This window comes from Microtus ochrogaster, linkage group LG5, assembly GCF_000317375.1.
Source record: "Microtus ochrogaster isolate Prairie Vole_2 linkage group LG5, MicOch1.0, whole genome shotgun sequence".
Taxonomy (NCBI): Eukaryota; Metazoa; Chordata; class Mammalia; order Rodentia; family Cricetidae; genus Microtus; species Microtus ochrogaster.
In genome coordinates this window covers 43,450,778-43,464,054 of record NC_022031.1, presented here as the reverse complement: position 1 = coordinate 43,464,054, position 13,277 = coordinate 43,450,778, and the positions used below count along the sequence as shown (strand labels likewise).

Below are 13,277 nucleotides of genomic sequence, written 5' to 3'. Positions count from 1 at the left end.
GGGGCGCGCGGGGGGCGCGGGGCGGGGACGGGCGCAGCCTCTCGCTCGCAGGCTAGCCTTCCCTTTGTGTCCGCGCGGCCGTCGCCGCCGCGTCACAAAGACCCCGGCCCGCCCGGTGAGGGGCGCGTGACGGAACCGCGGGCGGGGAGGGAGCGGCGACCCCGCCCCGCGCACACCCCCGGCGCCGAGCTCCGCCCCTCCCGGGGAGCCATTGTTCCTGAGGCGGGCGGGGGCGCGGGCCGGGGTCGCCGAGCCCTCCGGCTGGCCGGGAGGTGCCGAGGGTGCCCGAGGGCGCTCCGGGACCCGAGTCTCGGAAGCCCTTTGTGAGCCTTTCCCACGCGCCTTCTAACCCTGCACGAGCCCAGGTGGTCTTTCGCGTGTTTTCCAGGTGGAGGGAAAGGCAAAGGTGACTTATCCAAGGTCAGTCGCAGCCCAAGAAATGGGCAGGATCTGGATTGGTACCGGAGTTCTCACTCCAGCTGTGCACTTCTCCAAGCGGATGGCTTAATCCCCAAGACTCGCCGGACCACCGGGCTCCTGGATAACTACAACCCTCGGCTGAATCCTAAAAGTGCCTTACCCTTTCCACACCTAATAGCAAAGATTTAGAGCGGATTTGCTATATCCAAGGCCTAGAGGAAGCTCTTAGCCTGCATTCTCTCCAGTTCTTTTTCACAGCCCTACAAAGGACTTTTCATTCTGATGTTTCCCAAATGAGGAAGTTGGGACCAAGAGTCTCCCAGCGATCTGGCCCCCAGGCCCACTGCCTGCTCTGCAGACCTGCCTCCCCTTGCTAGGTGATAAATGTACTCGGACACAAGCAATAAGATGACAGGCCGAATTCTTGCAAGTTTTCTGGGGTTTTTTTTTTCCCCAGTCTATTATGTTGCCCACTTCAGATTTTAGAATCTCGCTTTAAAATTAAGAAACATGCAAAAAGCCGCTCTAAGAAAGCTACAATCTAACTATAAGACAAATACTGACGATAAAAGCCAAGAAGAGAAAGCCGACCAAAAGGAAAAATGCAGGCAATGAATATATGAGAAAGGTTCGCAGACTGCTGAGAGATGGTTCCGCACTGAGGGCGCTGAAGGCTCTTTCAGAGGCTCCAGGTTGGATTCCCAGGATCTACACAGCAGCTCACAAACCTCTATAACTATAGGTCCAGAGGATCCTAGGCCCTCTTCTGGCCTCAAAGGGCTGTGTAGGCACATGGTGGAGACATAGGTGCAAGCAAAACACACATATACATTGCAAATAGGTTTACTTTTTTAAATGATTTAAAGCCCACCATGGTGGCGCACGCCTTTAATCCCAGCCCTCAGATGGCAGAGGCAGGTGAATCCCTGTGAGTTAGAGGCCAGCCTAGTCAGCGAGGGCTGTTACACCGAGAAGCCCTGTCTCAAAAACCAAAAGATTTAAAGCCACTACAAATAAAGGGAAAGTTCAACCATAAAAAAATTTCCCCTTTGGATGAATATTAAGAAGAGTTAAAAGGACTGACAAACTTAATGTTATTCATTTATACATTTTGGAAGTAGGTCAACCATTTGAGGAAAAAACTTCCAATGTGTTTTCCTAACGATACCAATATTGGAATCTATGCTGGTTTGACAGGACACAGCAATGATGAAAGGAAGATGCTCATCACATATGTAACAGTAAAACTGAGCCCCCGTGAGCATCAGTGAGGCCTGAAGGATGATTGTCTCTGTGGGTCTCTGTGTACAGCACTTGATGGCCGGGTTAATGTTTGATGGTATAGAAAAGGGGATACCAATGATTGTGCATAAGAAAAGCCTGGGGACTGGAGACATGGTTCGGACGTTGAGTGCTTAGTGCTCTTGCAGAGGACCTGGGTTTGGTTCCCTGCACCCGCATCATGTGACTCCCAACTGTCTGTGACTCCAGTTGCAGGGAATCTGAAGCTCATAAACTCATGCAGGAATGCATTAATGAATAATCTTAAAAAAAAAAAACAAGAAAAGAAAACCTTGTTTTTCTAAAATACGCATGTGTACCAGCCAGCCCAGAGGAAGGTCAAGACTGCTGTACTAGATTACATCACCACCGACTCTGGAAAAGAGGATTGTGGGTAATAGGTACTTGTCCTTCATGTTTTCCTGAAATTTTTTCAGTGAAAGAAACATGGTTGTCATAGTTTTTAAAACTATTTGCTTTTGAGTTATACTTCTGTCATACTTTTTAAGCTAAATAAATCTGCATCTCTATCGTTCTTCTATGGTTTGCCTCAAGCCTCTGAACTGTTGCCTGGTACTTCCTAGTGTCCTGAATCAAGAGTGATCCCAGCCCTTCCTGCTCAGTCACTGCCCAGGACTCAAAACTTTTGAGTCCAGTCTCCCAGCAGTGTCTTTGCTAAAGCTTGACTTCATGGATGTTTCCTGCACGAGCAGTGTCTTCATGCTCCCAAACCCCATATTCTGCCTTAAATTTCCATTTGCCTGCTGATCATAGCCAAAGAGAGACAGACAGACAGACAGACAGACAGACAGACAGACAGACAGACAGAGATTACAGCCTTAGTTTAAATTGAAAGCAAATAACCCTAGGTCATACTTCACTATCCCATCCAGATGAGGTAAGAAAGTCAGCACAGATTTTTCCAAAGTGTTCACATTGAAAAAGATTCTGAGGACTCGACCCCGGGGAGGAAGGATTTCTCTGACTGAAATCATACAGTACCAGAAAGGATTTCTCTTTTTATTCTGTGGTCAAAGAAGGAAAAGGATCATAGAGGTTTCCTAGAAACCCCATCATACATGTGAGTATTTGTGATTCTCAAAGAACAGATAACAAAAGGATGTGGGACCACTATGGAAAAATCCACCCAGAGAGCTTGAAGGGAATGTGGATTTCTGAAGAGCACTCCAGACAGTCTGAAGGAAGCTTTAGTGTCTATTTCTCTAAAAATTCCCAAATACCTCAGATGTTCTGCCAAGGTTAGAAACCCCTGACCTAACCTTGGTCAATCAGCCATTACTCCTTAACAAACAACCATATAATTTCAGCATCCTGAGACAAGAAGCTTTCCTCCTAAGTCTTAGAGGGGTTTGGGCTAAGACTGGAGCAGCCATGCTGCCTGGCTCCGCTTCAACTGCAGATCCCGCAGGGCTTGAAGGGAGCAGCAACTCCAGGAGGGCCTCTCAGTGCTGAAGGTTGTGCAAGCAGTTGTCTCCTGCCGCTTGTCCACATCTGACATCCCACCAGCTAAAGCCAACCCCAAACAGAAACCCAAAATCTAGATGGCTCAGTGGGTAAAAAGTGCTCGCCGTATGAGCATGAGGTCCTGCAATCAGACACACACACACACACACACACACACACACACACACAGAGAGAGAGAGAGAGAGAGAGAGAGAGAGAGAGGAGAGAGCAGGGTGGCAGTGTGTCCTTGTATAGCCCCAGGGCTGGGGGTGGGTGCAGGCAGGAGGATTCCGAGGGCCTGCAGCCTTAAAGGACAAGCTCTAGGTTCAATGAATGACCCTGTCTGAAAAACTAAAGGGAAAGACTAGGAAGATGGCTCAGGATGGAAGAGTTCCCGCAGCACAATCATAGTGAGGACCTAAGTTCAGAAGCCCAGCACCGGGTGAAAGCCGGGAGTAGTGACAGGGACCTCTAACACCAGCAGCAAGGGCAGAAACAGATGCATTTCTGTAATCCCAGGCCAAGCCGACTTGCCATTCAGTGGTTCAGCGAGAGACCCTGTCTCTAGGAAATAAGACACAGAGTGCTAGAACTGGACTTACATCCTCTACCCGCCATGGGTACATGCCTCAGGCACACACACACACACACACACACACGCACACGCACACGCACGCATGCGCACACACACACACAGAGAGACACACACAGACACAAAAAAGTACAGAAGTGAGCCCAGACAAATGTGGAGTGGATATTTTTGAACAAATAACTATTGTGGATCCTGTGCTTGAATACCATTTGTTATGTTTTTGGAAGAATGTTTTCACCCCCAACTAATAGAAAACTCAAACAAAAAGATTGGGAGCAGGGGCTCAGGACTTTGTTGTTGCTGTTTAAGCCAGAGGCAGTGCCTTCTCCATGAGCTGGCTTTTGTCCTCAGTAATGAAGCTTGACTGGGGAGAACAGTCATTTCTTCAGGAAACCTTTGTGAGCCAGCCCTCCTTGCATGCTAGGCACCATGGCAGCCTCTGGGGGCAAGAGATAATCCTGCCCTTGCTGTGTGAGGGCAGGGAGACGGCTGAAAATTAACAGTTACGGCACAATGTGATAAATACTAAATATAAACGTGGTTAGGGTGAGGACCAAGGAAATGGCAAATCCTATTCCAGACTCCCAGCCCTGCCAAAATCCCGGCTTTGCAGGACCTCCTGCTGGCTGGTCTAGCTGTATAATGAAGTCCTGATGAACGTAATGAGACACCTTGGGGCTAACTAATTGGCCCTGGAAGGAGACAGTCACAGTGCCTGAGCCAGAAACAGGGAGAGGGATAATTTATGGTGGAGCATGGGAACAGCCTGAGATTGGCATCTAACCCAATTTGGGAGTCTAGACCCCACTTCCTAGAGAAAGGGTGAGGGAATCAATCGTTAAAAAGTGGAGTGGGGAAAAATATTCATTTAGCAAATCAGGACTGAAAGTCTCCCAGTTTCAGGGAATCCAGTGAACCTGTCCTGAGGAAGTTTAGAGCCAAATATTGATAATATAGTTACCCCAATATATAAAAATAAAATGTCAGCATTGCTAACAAATGCTATGAAGAAAGGGAGGGCAGACAAGAAATCACGAGGAGCATCGAGCTTAAGAGGAAAGTTCCAGATAAGCAAAGGGCGCGTTAGGATGTAAGCCAGTGTTGAAAAGACCAGAGAGAGCAACTTGGCTGCCTCAACGGTATCTCCTGAGAGCCGACTACAGCTTAGGTGCTGCTCTGGGTGCGGAGAAACAGCAGTGAGAAAACAGCCACTGCTTTGGTGGCCCTTCCAGTCAAGTGGGGAGACGCAGATTATGATAAAAACAGAAGGCAAAACGGTTGGGTGAGGGAATGGTGATAACTCCAGTCCACTGAAGACACTACACCCTAGATCACGTCAGGGCCAGTGTTTGTTGTCACCGAGCCTCCTACCAGCTTGTTAGTGTTATTTTCTTTTCACAGATGAGGAATAAAGTCCTAATGAGGTTAAGTACCTGAGACCACAATAAGTTAGAGTCATCTGCTTCTTCTAGCCCTAAAGCCCCACCGTACCACCAACTAGAAGGGGGAGAGCCTCTTGTCTGGCACCAGATGGAGTAAAGATTGGCACTATCAAAATAGCAACCAGACTCCTCGCAATAAGTAAGAGATGTGATCAGCTTTGGTGACCATCAGATGAATGGCTAAAGAAAGCATATATATGTCCAAAACATATATGTGTTATTATCATGAAATTGATATGATAACAATATAGCCTTAAAAACAAATGAAACGCTTGCAGCAAATAGTTGGAGCTGGAGGACACAGGGTGAGGGAAATAAGTCAGACACAGAAAAAGTGCGCCTCAGGTCTTCTTCCATGTTTGGGTGCTTAAACACGTGAGCCTCTAAGTAGAATGGCGATAATTAGAGATGGAGAAGGGAGCAAAGGTCAGGGGGGAGGGTGAGAGAGGGGGATGGGCTACGACTAACACTCTGTATGCCTGGAAATATTAAGCGAAGCTCCAGTGATATGTACAATTAATATCGCTTTTCTAAAATAAGACTACACTGGGGAGCTGGCTGTGTGTAGCTCTGTGTAGAACACATGCCTATGCCTAACGTGGTCAAGGCCCTGACATGGAGCCCCGGAAGCAATTGATTTTCAAAATTTTAAATGACAGCCACCAAAGGGTGTGCACAAGCCCTCCTTGGCACACCACGAATACGCTGGAAGATTTTGTTCGGATTCTTTGACTGCACGGTGCTGAGGATCTTCTGCATGCTCCAGCGGAAGGTGCTGTTCTTGTTACCCACGTCTCTCTAATGATCCTCAGTTATCTAAGTGGAGGGCAGGAGCTAAGGAGGCTTTTGCAGACATCTAGTCTAGCTCTGCCCGAAGGAGATGAGCCTCCCCACCATAACTCTGCGGGTCTGAAAGCCTTGTCAACCAAACAGCTCCCACGAGTGGGTAGAGGGAGGAGCCGTCCCTCGGCTTTCCGTGAGGCCTGCTTGTTGTTCATTGGTTCAGCGCCTCTCTAAAGACAGAATTGAGGTTTGTTATTTCTAGCTATTTCAGCAAACAGAACAATTTCAGATGCGATTCAAACATTTCTCTGGTGGTTTTAGCTTATGAAGGGTTTTGCCAAAAAAAAAAAAAATGGCTTCTCTAGAAAAGACGAGCATACATAACGGGAAGTAGAAGTTCTAATGTGGTATTAAGAGTGTACACTCTGGATCCACGCCATCTGGGTTTGTTCTGCTAGTTCTCTGAGCCTGGGGAGGCTTACTTGGCTGTTCTGAGTCAGTTCCACGGTCTGCTCGGTTCCATACCTATCTGTTTCACAGGGTGGAGCTAAGGCTAAGATGAGTCGCTATGTGCAAAGGGCCTGGAACCACTCTTTGTACGTCACGTGTACTCAAAAAGTAACTGGCTAAACGTAGAAGTGGTACAGGAACTGCGTGACATACGTTGGTCACTCTTCGTGACAGTTACCTTTAGCTGCTACAACCTAAGAAAGAGCTCTGTGTGCATTATCTTATACAGTACTATACAAAATCCAAGCGAAGCCTGGTGTCTATCTATCATCTATTCCAAAGATGAGGAAACTGGTTGGGAAGGGGTGACTAATTCGCCCAAGTTTACACAGCGTGAGGACCTGGTCTGTCTTACCCCGTAGCCCATGCTCTGAATCAAACCCCAAAGACTTAACAGCCAGAGAGCACTTCAGGCTGGCTGCCTGCTAGAGAAGTGTGTAAGAGGGCAGGCTGGTGACCAGCAGAGGCAGTCATGCTGTTAGGAAATAAAGTCGAGACAAATAGCCAGGTGGGTCAGGGAGAAAGATAAGAGCTGAGCAATGTGGTGCACACTTCTAAAGCCAGTGAGTGAGAGACGAAAGCTGGGGGACAGAGAGAGATCCAAGCCGGTCTGGAATACTTACTAAATTCAAGATAAACTCAAGATACATAGCATGCTAGAGAAAGAGAGAAAGGAAAAGAGAGAGAGAAAGAGAGAGAGAGAGAGAGAGAGAGAGAGAGAGAGAGAGAGAGAGAGAGAGAGAGAGCGCACATGGGGGAGGGAGGGGATAGGAAGGGAAGGAGACAGACAGATAAACAGAGTTTTATTTCTATCCAGAGTCTAGGAATACATGGGAACAGCATCCAGTGAGCTCAAAATCCCGAAAGAGTCATCAAGGAGCTAGAAATTAGAATGTGTTTAAGTATGTCAGCTTGCCTCTGTATGTATACATATGTATTGAGCATATGTCATTTGCCTGTGTGCATACATATGTAAGAAGTATATCAGCTTGCTTCTGTACATACGCCTAAGTGCCAAGCATATGCCATTTTCCTCCGTATGTACATATGTAAGGAATGAGTGTAGATATAGTTGCCGCTGAGAAGAGGATGCACGCATACTTGAGTGCTTCAGTTGAGCTCCGTGCTCGTACGTATACACGAGCACTCATGCACACATAAACATATAAACCTTGTCTTGTATTGCACACGTGAGTGTGAATGTAATCAGGAGAACTGAAATTGCTCTTAGCGCCTAGTTGAAAATTACCACCTAAAATCTAATGGCGTAGGGAGTTGGCAACAAGGGTCAACAAAGCTGGGCTTAACAGCCTGAATTCCCAATTAAGAGAGACACAAAGGTGACCACGTTCTGGACTGTTCCTCTCGGCACAGAAAAGCAGTGGTAGGAGACTTCAGCAATGATGAGAGCAGGGTCAGGGCAGAGAGCCTGGTGACAGAAGCTGCATTCATCATTAGAGTTGGCCCATTCTATGTCAGGCAGTTGTGTGAGGCTGGGAAGACACAGAGAGTGGACAAAACAGACACAGTCCCTGTCCTGCAGCCCAGCAAAGACAGACACGGTCCCTGTCCTGTAGCCCAGCAGAGAGACAGACACGGTCCCTGTCCTGTAGCCCAGCAGAAAGACAGACACGGTCCCTGTCCTGTAGCCCAGCAAAGAGACAGACACAGTCACTGTCCTGTAGCCCAGCAGAGAGACAGACACAGTCACTGTCCTGTAGCCCAGCAGGAGTCTAGCTTTAAATCATCACAAACACAAAGAACTGAGAAACAAGGCATCTGACCCCTTAGGTACCAAGAGTTAGAGGCATGATGGAAACCTTCCCCAAAATGGCATTTCAACTGAGACTGTGAGACTAATGAAGAGTTAGAAGGAAGGAGAGAAGAGAAACTATCCTGTGAAGAAAATCCAAACTGTGGAAATGAGGTCTAGACTATGGCAAATTCAAGAGATAGAGGAAATCAAATGTATTAGCGCACGCATATGTGAAGTAAAAAATGTCGAGCTCATAGAAATAGCAAGGAAAATGGTCATTACAGAGACTGGGGTGACTCAGGGGTGGACATGTTGCCTAAGGATGTACAGTTATAGTCAGATAGGAAGATAAATTCAAGAGATCTGACACATACCATAGTCAATATAGTTACTGATTTTCTCTGTGTTTCTCTGTGTCTGTCCCAACCTCTCTATCTCTGTCTCTCTCCATCTCTGTATGTCTGTGTCTCTGTGTGTCTGTGTGTGTGTGTGCGTGTGTGCGTATATGTGTGTGTGGTGTTTGGGATTGAACAGTGGGCAGTGCCTATCACTGCTTTCTATTCTTGAAAAAAAAATGCAAAGAATGCTAAATGTTCTTGTCCCCAAAATGGTAATCTTATGCTAGTACATGTATTAACTAACTAGATTTGACCATTTTAAGGCATGCGTTTTGTAAAAAAAGGGTGACAATAGCTTGGAGTAGGGAAGATAGGACGAGTAAGTGAGCCAAACAGATATGGCAGATAAACGCAATAGAATTTGGTGACAGACTATATGTAGGAGGAGAGGGAAGGGATGTGTCAAGTGATTGTTCAGAAATATTGATAAAACAGCCAGCCCTGGAGGAGAAGCAGGTTTGGAGAGGGGATGGTGAGTTTAATCCTAGGCATACATTGAATTTGAGGGACCCAAATGATGCAGAACTCAAGTAGCCATTAGATGTATAGCTCTTCAGGCAAGTGAGATTTGCACTGGGCATGTCCAAGTGAGTCATGAACACGGATATAACAACTTCATACAAATTAAGAAGGTCTGTGCTACTACTGAGAAAGTCAAGGAGAAGGAACTGTATAGGAACTGTCAGAAACTTAGGAGAAGAATTAGAAAAGAACAGCCAGCGTTATGGTGACCACGGAACCAGTGTGTGTCAAGAAGTAGGATGTAGCCAACTGGTCAAATTCTGCTGAGAGGTCAAGCAAATATGAAAACTGAACAGTTTCCCAACTGATGCGGTCACTTGAAGTCACCAGGGATCACAGCAAGAACCACTTGGTAAAGCTGTGGGGGCAGAATCTAGATTACAGTTCAATGTCGCATGCATAGGACGTGGAAGTAGGAAATGGAGACGGAACATTTAGACAGTTTGACCGTGACAGGAGGAAAACCAAGCACGGGATGACCGTGGGCAGGGGAAGAGCTGTGGAACGTCCACATGGCGGTGTTAGAGATTCACTGAGAGAAGAGGCAGGCGTACAGCAAAGCAAAAGGGACCATCAATTGCGGGAGATGCCTAAGAGAAAAGTGGACTTCCAAGTGCAACTTTTTCACAAGTTGGAAGGTGTGTAGAATGGGGGGCTGGTTCAGTCTGTCTTATAGACAGGGTGTTTAGATGCCAGGGACGTTTGGGGGTTCTGACTTCTGTGCTTTCCTATGAAAAAAGGAAGTAGGGCAGAGTAGGGGTAAGGACGGCCCAGCCCAGGAGAGAGGTGGTCACATGAGTTGAACCCCACTGTGATCTCCATCCACCCTCAGCCTCCAACTCTCAGTCTTCATCAATGTCTTTAGTGTGAGCAATCAAATTTCTCCATCTTATATAAAAATGCGACTTTTAAAAACTGATCTATAATATGCATTTTATATAACAGCTACCACTTCAAGACAAATACTCTGGCACCTCCCTCCCCACCAGATTGCTACCCACCCCACTCTTCTGCTACACAGAAATTCTGAGTCAGATTTGAAGAGTGGAAACAGTGCAGTGGTCATTGCTGGTAATGGATGAGAAAGCATATAATATCCCAACAGCACTCAGGGACAATCGATAGCGTCCAGAGGCACAGTCTAGGGCAAGATGCTAAGGAAAAGGTAACTGGGAGTCATCTTCTCTCAGGTGGGCATTTCTTAGCACAGTGTGGGGCAGAGGGACTCTACCCCTGTGTCCCTTGCCTCCAGCAGAGACATGAAGCAAGCCCAACCAATGGTGGCACATGCCTGTAATCCCAGCATTTGGGAGATAAAGGCAGAAAATCAAGAATTCAATTCATTCTCTGTTACATAGTGAGTTTGAGTCCAGCGTGAGCTACATGAGCCTTGACCTTAAAATAAAAAATAGGGGAGGGAGAGAGAAACTGAGGCAGGGAGTAGATCTTTTGTTTTCTGTCGGTATAGTCAATGGTACTAGGTCCCTTAATTTAGATTTTTATCAAATCTAGCATAACTCCATTCTACATGAATGCTGAAAAATGGTCAGGGCTGACTGATTCAATGATCATTTTTTTTAATCCTCAGTGAAATAACTGATTTAGGTAAGATATTCCCAAAACAGATTAAATCACAGCATGGGTGAGGGAGGCAGCCGCATGGCCCCATCCCTAGCTGAGAAGCTATTTGATAGCTTCGGTGAGTGGGAGAGTCAGTTTTCTCACAGTAACCCCCCTCCAGTAGGTCGCCCACACTCCAGGGCAGGCCCCCCTCAAGAGTGGTTGGCCCACGTACACAGAACTCAGTGGAAAGAGAAATGAAAAAGAAAACTCACAGCTGAGCAGTGGGAAGATGAGGGCAGATACGGGAGGAGTTGGGGGAAGGGGTGGATGTGATAAAAATTCACTGCCTGAAACTCAAAGAATTGATAAAATATCAACTCAAAAGAGAAACATCAAGAAACTGAAACCATTAGGCAAAAGGTTATGAGGAAAAGGGATATTCAGAGTCTTAAAGTATCATCCAACAGGTAACACTAACCATGAGTGAAAGAATAAAATTCTACAATTGGTCTGGCAGACACTGACTTCACTGAGTAATCAAATTAGCATTACCAATGGTGGGACCATCTGCCAATACACCTCTCCTGGAGATGTAGTGACAAGGGCATGGCATTTATCTGTGTGGTCCTCTTGCCAAAGAATTTTGACCCAAATCTAATAAGGAGGATTGTAATCAAATAGACCCAGAATGTGGAGTGCTTTACAAAACCAGGGCTGGAAAAGAAAGCTTTGTCATTAAAACCAAGAGAAAGAGAAAAGCTTGTTCCAGATTATATAAAACAAAAAGGGTGACGATCAATGATGATCAAGTGCAATCAACCTTGATCGGACCTGAGAAAATAAACAGCAGTGGGGAACATTAGGATAGCTGAAGAAATTTGGATGTAGGTTACATATCAAGTGATTTATCGATTTAATGTTAACTTTTCAAGGCGTGATAATGGGATTGTAGTCATGTAGGGTGGGATTGTCGTCATGTGTGATGGCACTGTAGTCATGGGATAACATTCTTACGCCGAGTACATATTGCTCAAGTACTTTTAGGTAGAGTGTCCTAGTGTCCCAAACACTCTAGCTACAGAGAACAAAAGGAGGAGGAAGAGGAGGATGTGGGGGGAGAAGAAACAATTACAATCCAAAGCAGGCTATTTCTTAGTTACTCCACCAAAGATTTTCTTTCGGCTCTGACTTTGGATAGCTTTATGCTTATTAAGCATAAATCTTGCAGCTTACTGTGCTGAATTAGATTGAAATCTCCTAAGGCATCGTGGCAGGAAGCTACTCTGCAGAGCTCTTTAGACCTAAGAGGTATTCTAATTTTGTATAGGAATACATGTAAAGCTTTGGTGAAGAGGAGCTGGGCGGTGGTGATGCACGCCTTTAATCCCAGCACTTGGGGGGCAGAGGCAGGTGGATCTCTGTGAGTTCAAGGCCAGCCTGATCTACAAGAGCTAGTTCCAGGACAGGCTCCAAAGCTACAGTGAAACCCCATCTCGAAAAACCAAGAAAAGATTTGGTAAAGTGGGTAAATAGCCACACATTAAAAACAAAAATTTCTTGAAATTGGAGAACTTTGGGGTCCAACAGGTCAAGATTGGAGGTGTCCATTTCCTTGCCTGCCAAGTGCACAGAGCTTATAAAAAGCCCTTCTAAGATGGAAATGTGCACCCTGTGCAGCACATGGAGTGACGGAGCCTGCACAGCATGGTGATGACCTGTTAGCGGCAGTTCTCAAACATTACTGCAATAACACGGAAGCTTGTTAAACTTCCTGACTCCAGTGTGGTCCTCAGAGATCCTGATTCAGCAGACCTGGGATGGAGCACACATCTAGATTCATTGAAGCCTCTCAACCCCCAGATCCTAGGGCAGCGCGAGTGGTCTGAAACCCACATGGAGAGGGAAGTTACTCTTGCCTAAGTCCGTGCTACTCAACAGTTGCTCCATGGCCAGCATCATCACCCGGGAGTTTATTAGGAATGCAAAATCTGACTCGCTCAATCAAACATGCTTTTATAATAAGATGTCCAGGGGTTTCTTGTGCACATTAATGGCGAACACAGATCTAAAGGCAAAGCTAATTGGCCACTTTTTTGACTTGGTCACTGTCCTCAGCTCGCCACCTTTGCTGCCGCTGACACTTTTCACCTCGCTTGACTCTTTGCTCCTCTGTGCTTCTGACTCCTGTGTCATCAGATCTCTTAAACACAGGTTAATAAACAGCGCTAAGCAACTGTAGTGGTTTTCCCCTGAACCATACACACAGCAGACGAAGCATTCTGGCTTGAGCTGGACATTGAGTTGAGCTCTTCATTAGGTATGTGATTTTTTCTTCTTTTCTTTTCTCTACTTTTTAAATTGCATTGAAGCATGACATTTGCCTTAAGTTTATAGTTCAATGACACAAACTATCATTCATTCACACCCATGAGCACTACCCATCACTGGAGCTTTTTTTTTTTTTTTTTTTTTTTTTTATTTTTTTTTTGGTTTTTCGAGACAGGGTTTCTCTGTGGTTTTGGAGCCTATCCTGGAACTAGCTCTTG

The 13,277-nt window shown here is 46.1% G+C and overlaps 1 protein-coding gene across 1 annotated transcript in view; it reads right to left on the bottom strand.

Annotated features, from left to right (window-relative positions):
• Positions 1-13,277, bottom strand: part of LOC101980924 (tomoregulin-1) — a 125,316-nt gene that overhangs the window by 79,677 nt on the left and 32,362 nt on the right. The window lies entirely within an intron of this gene.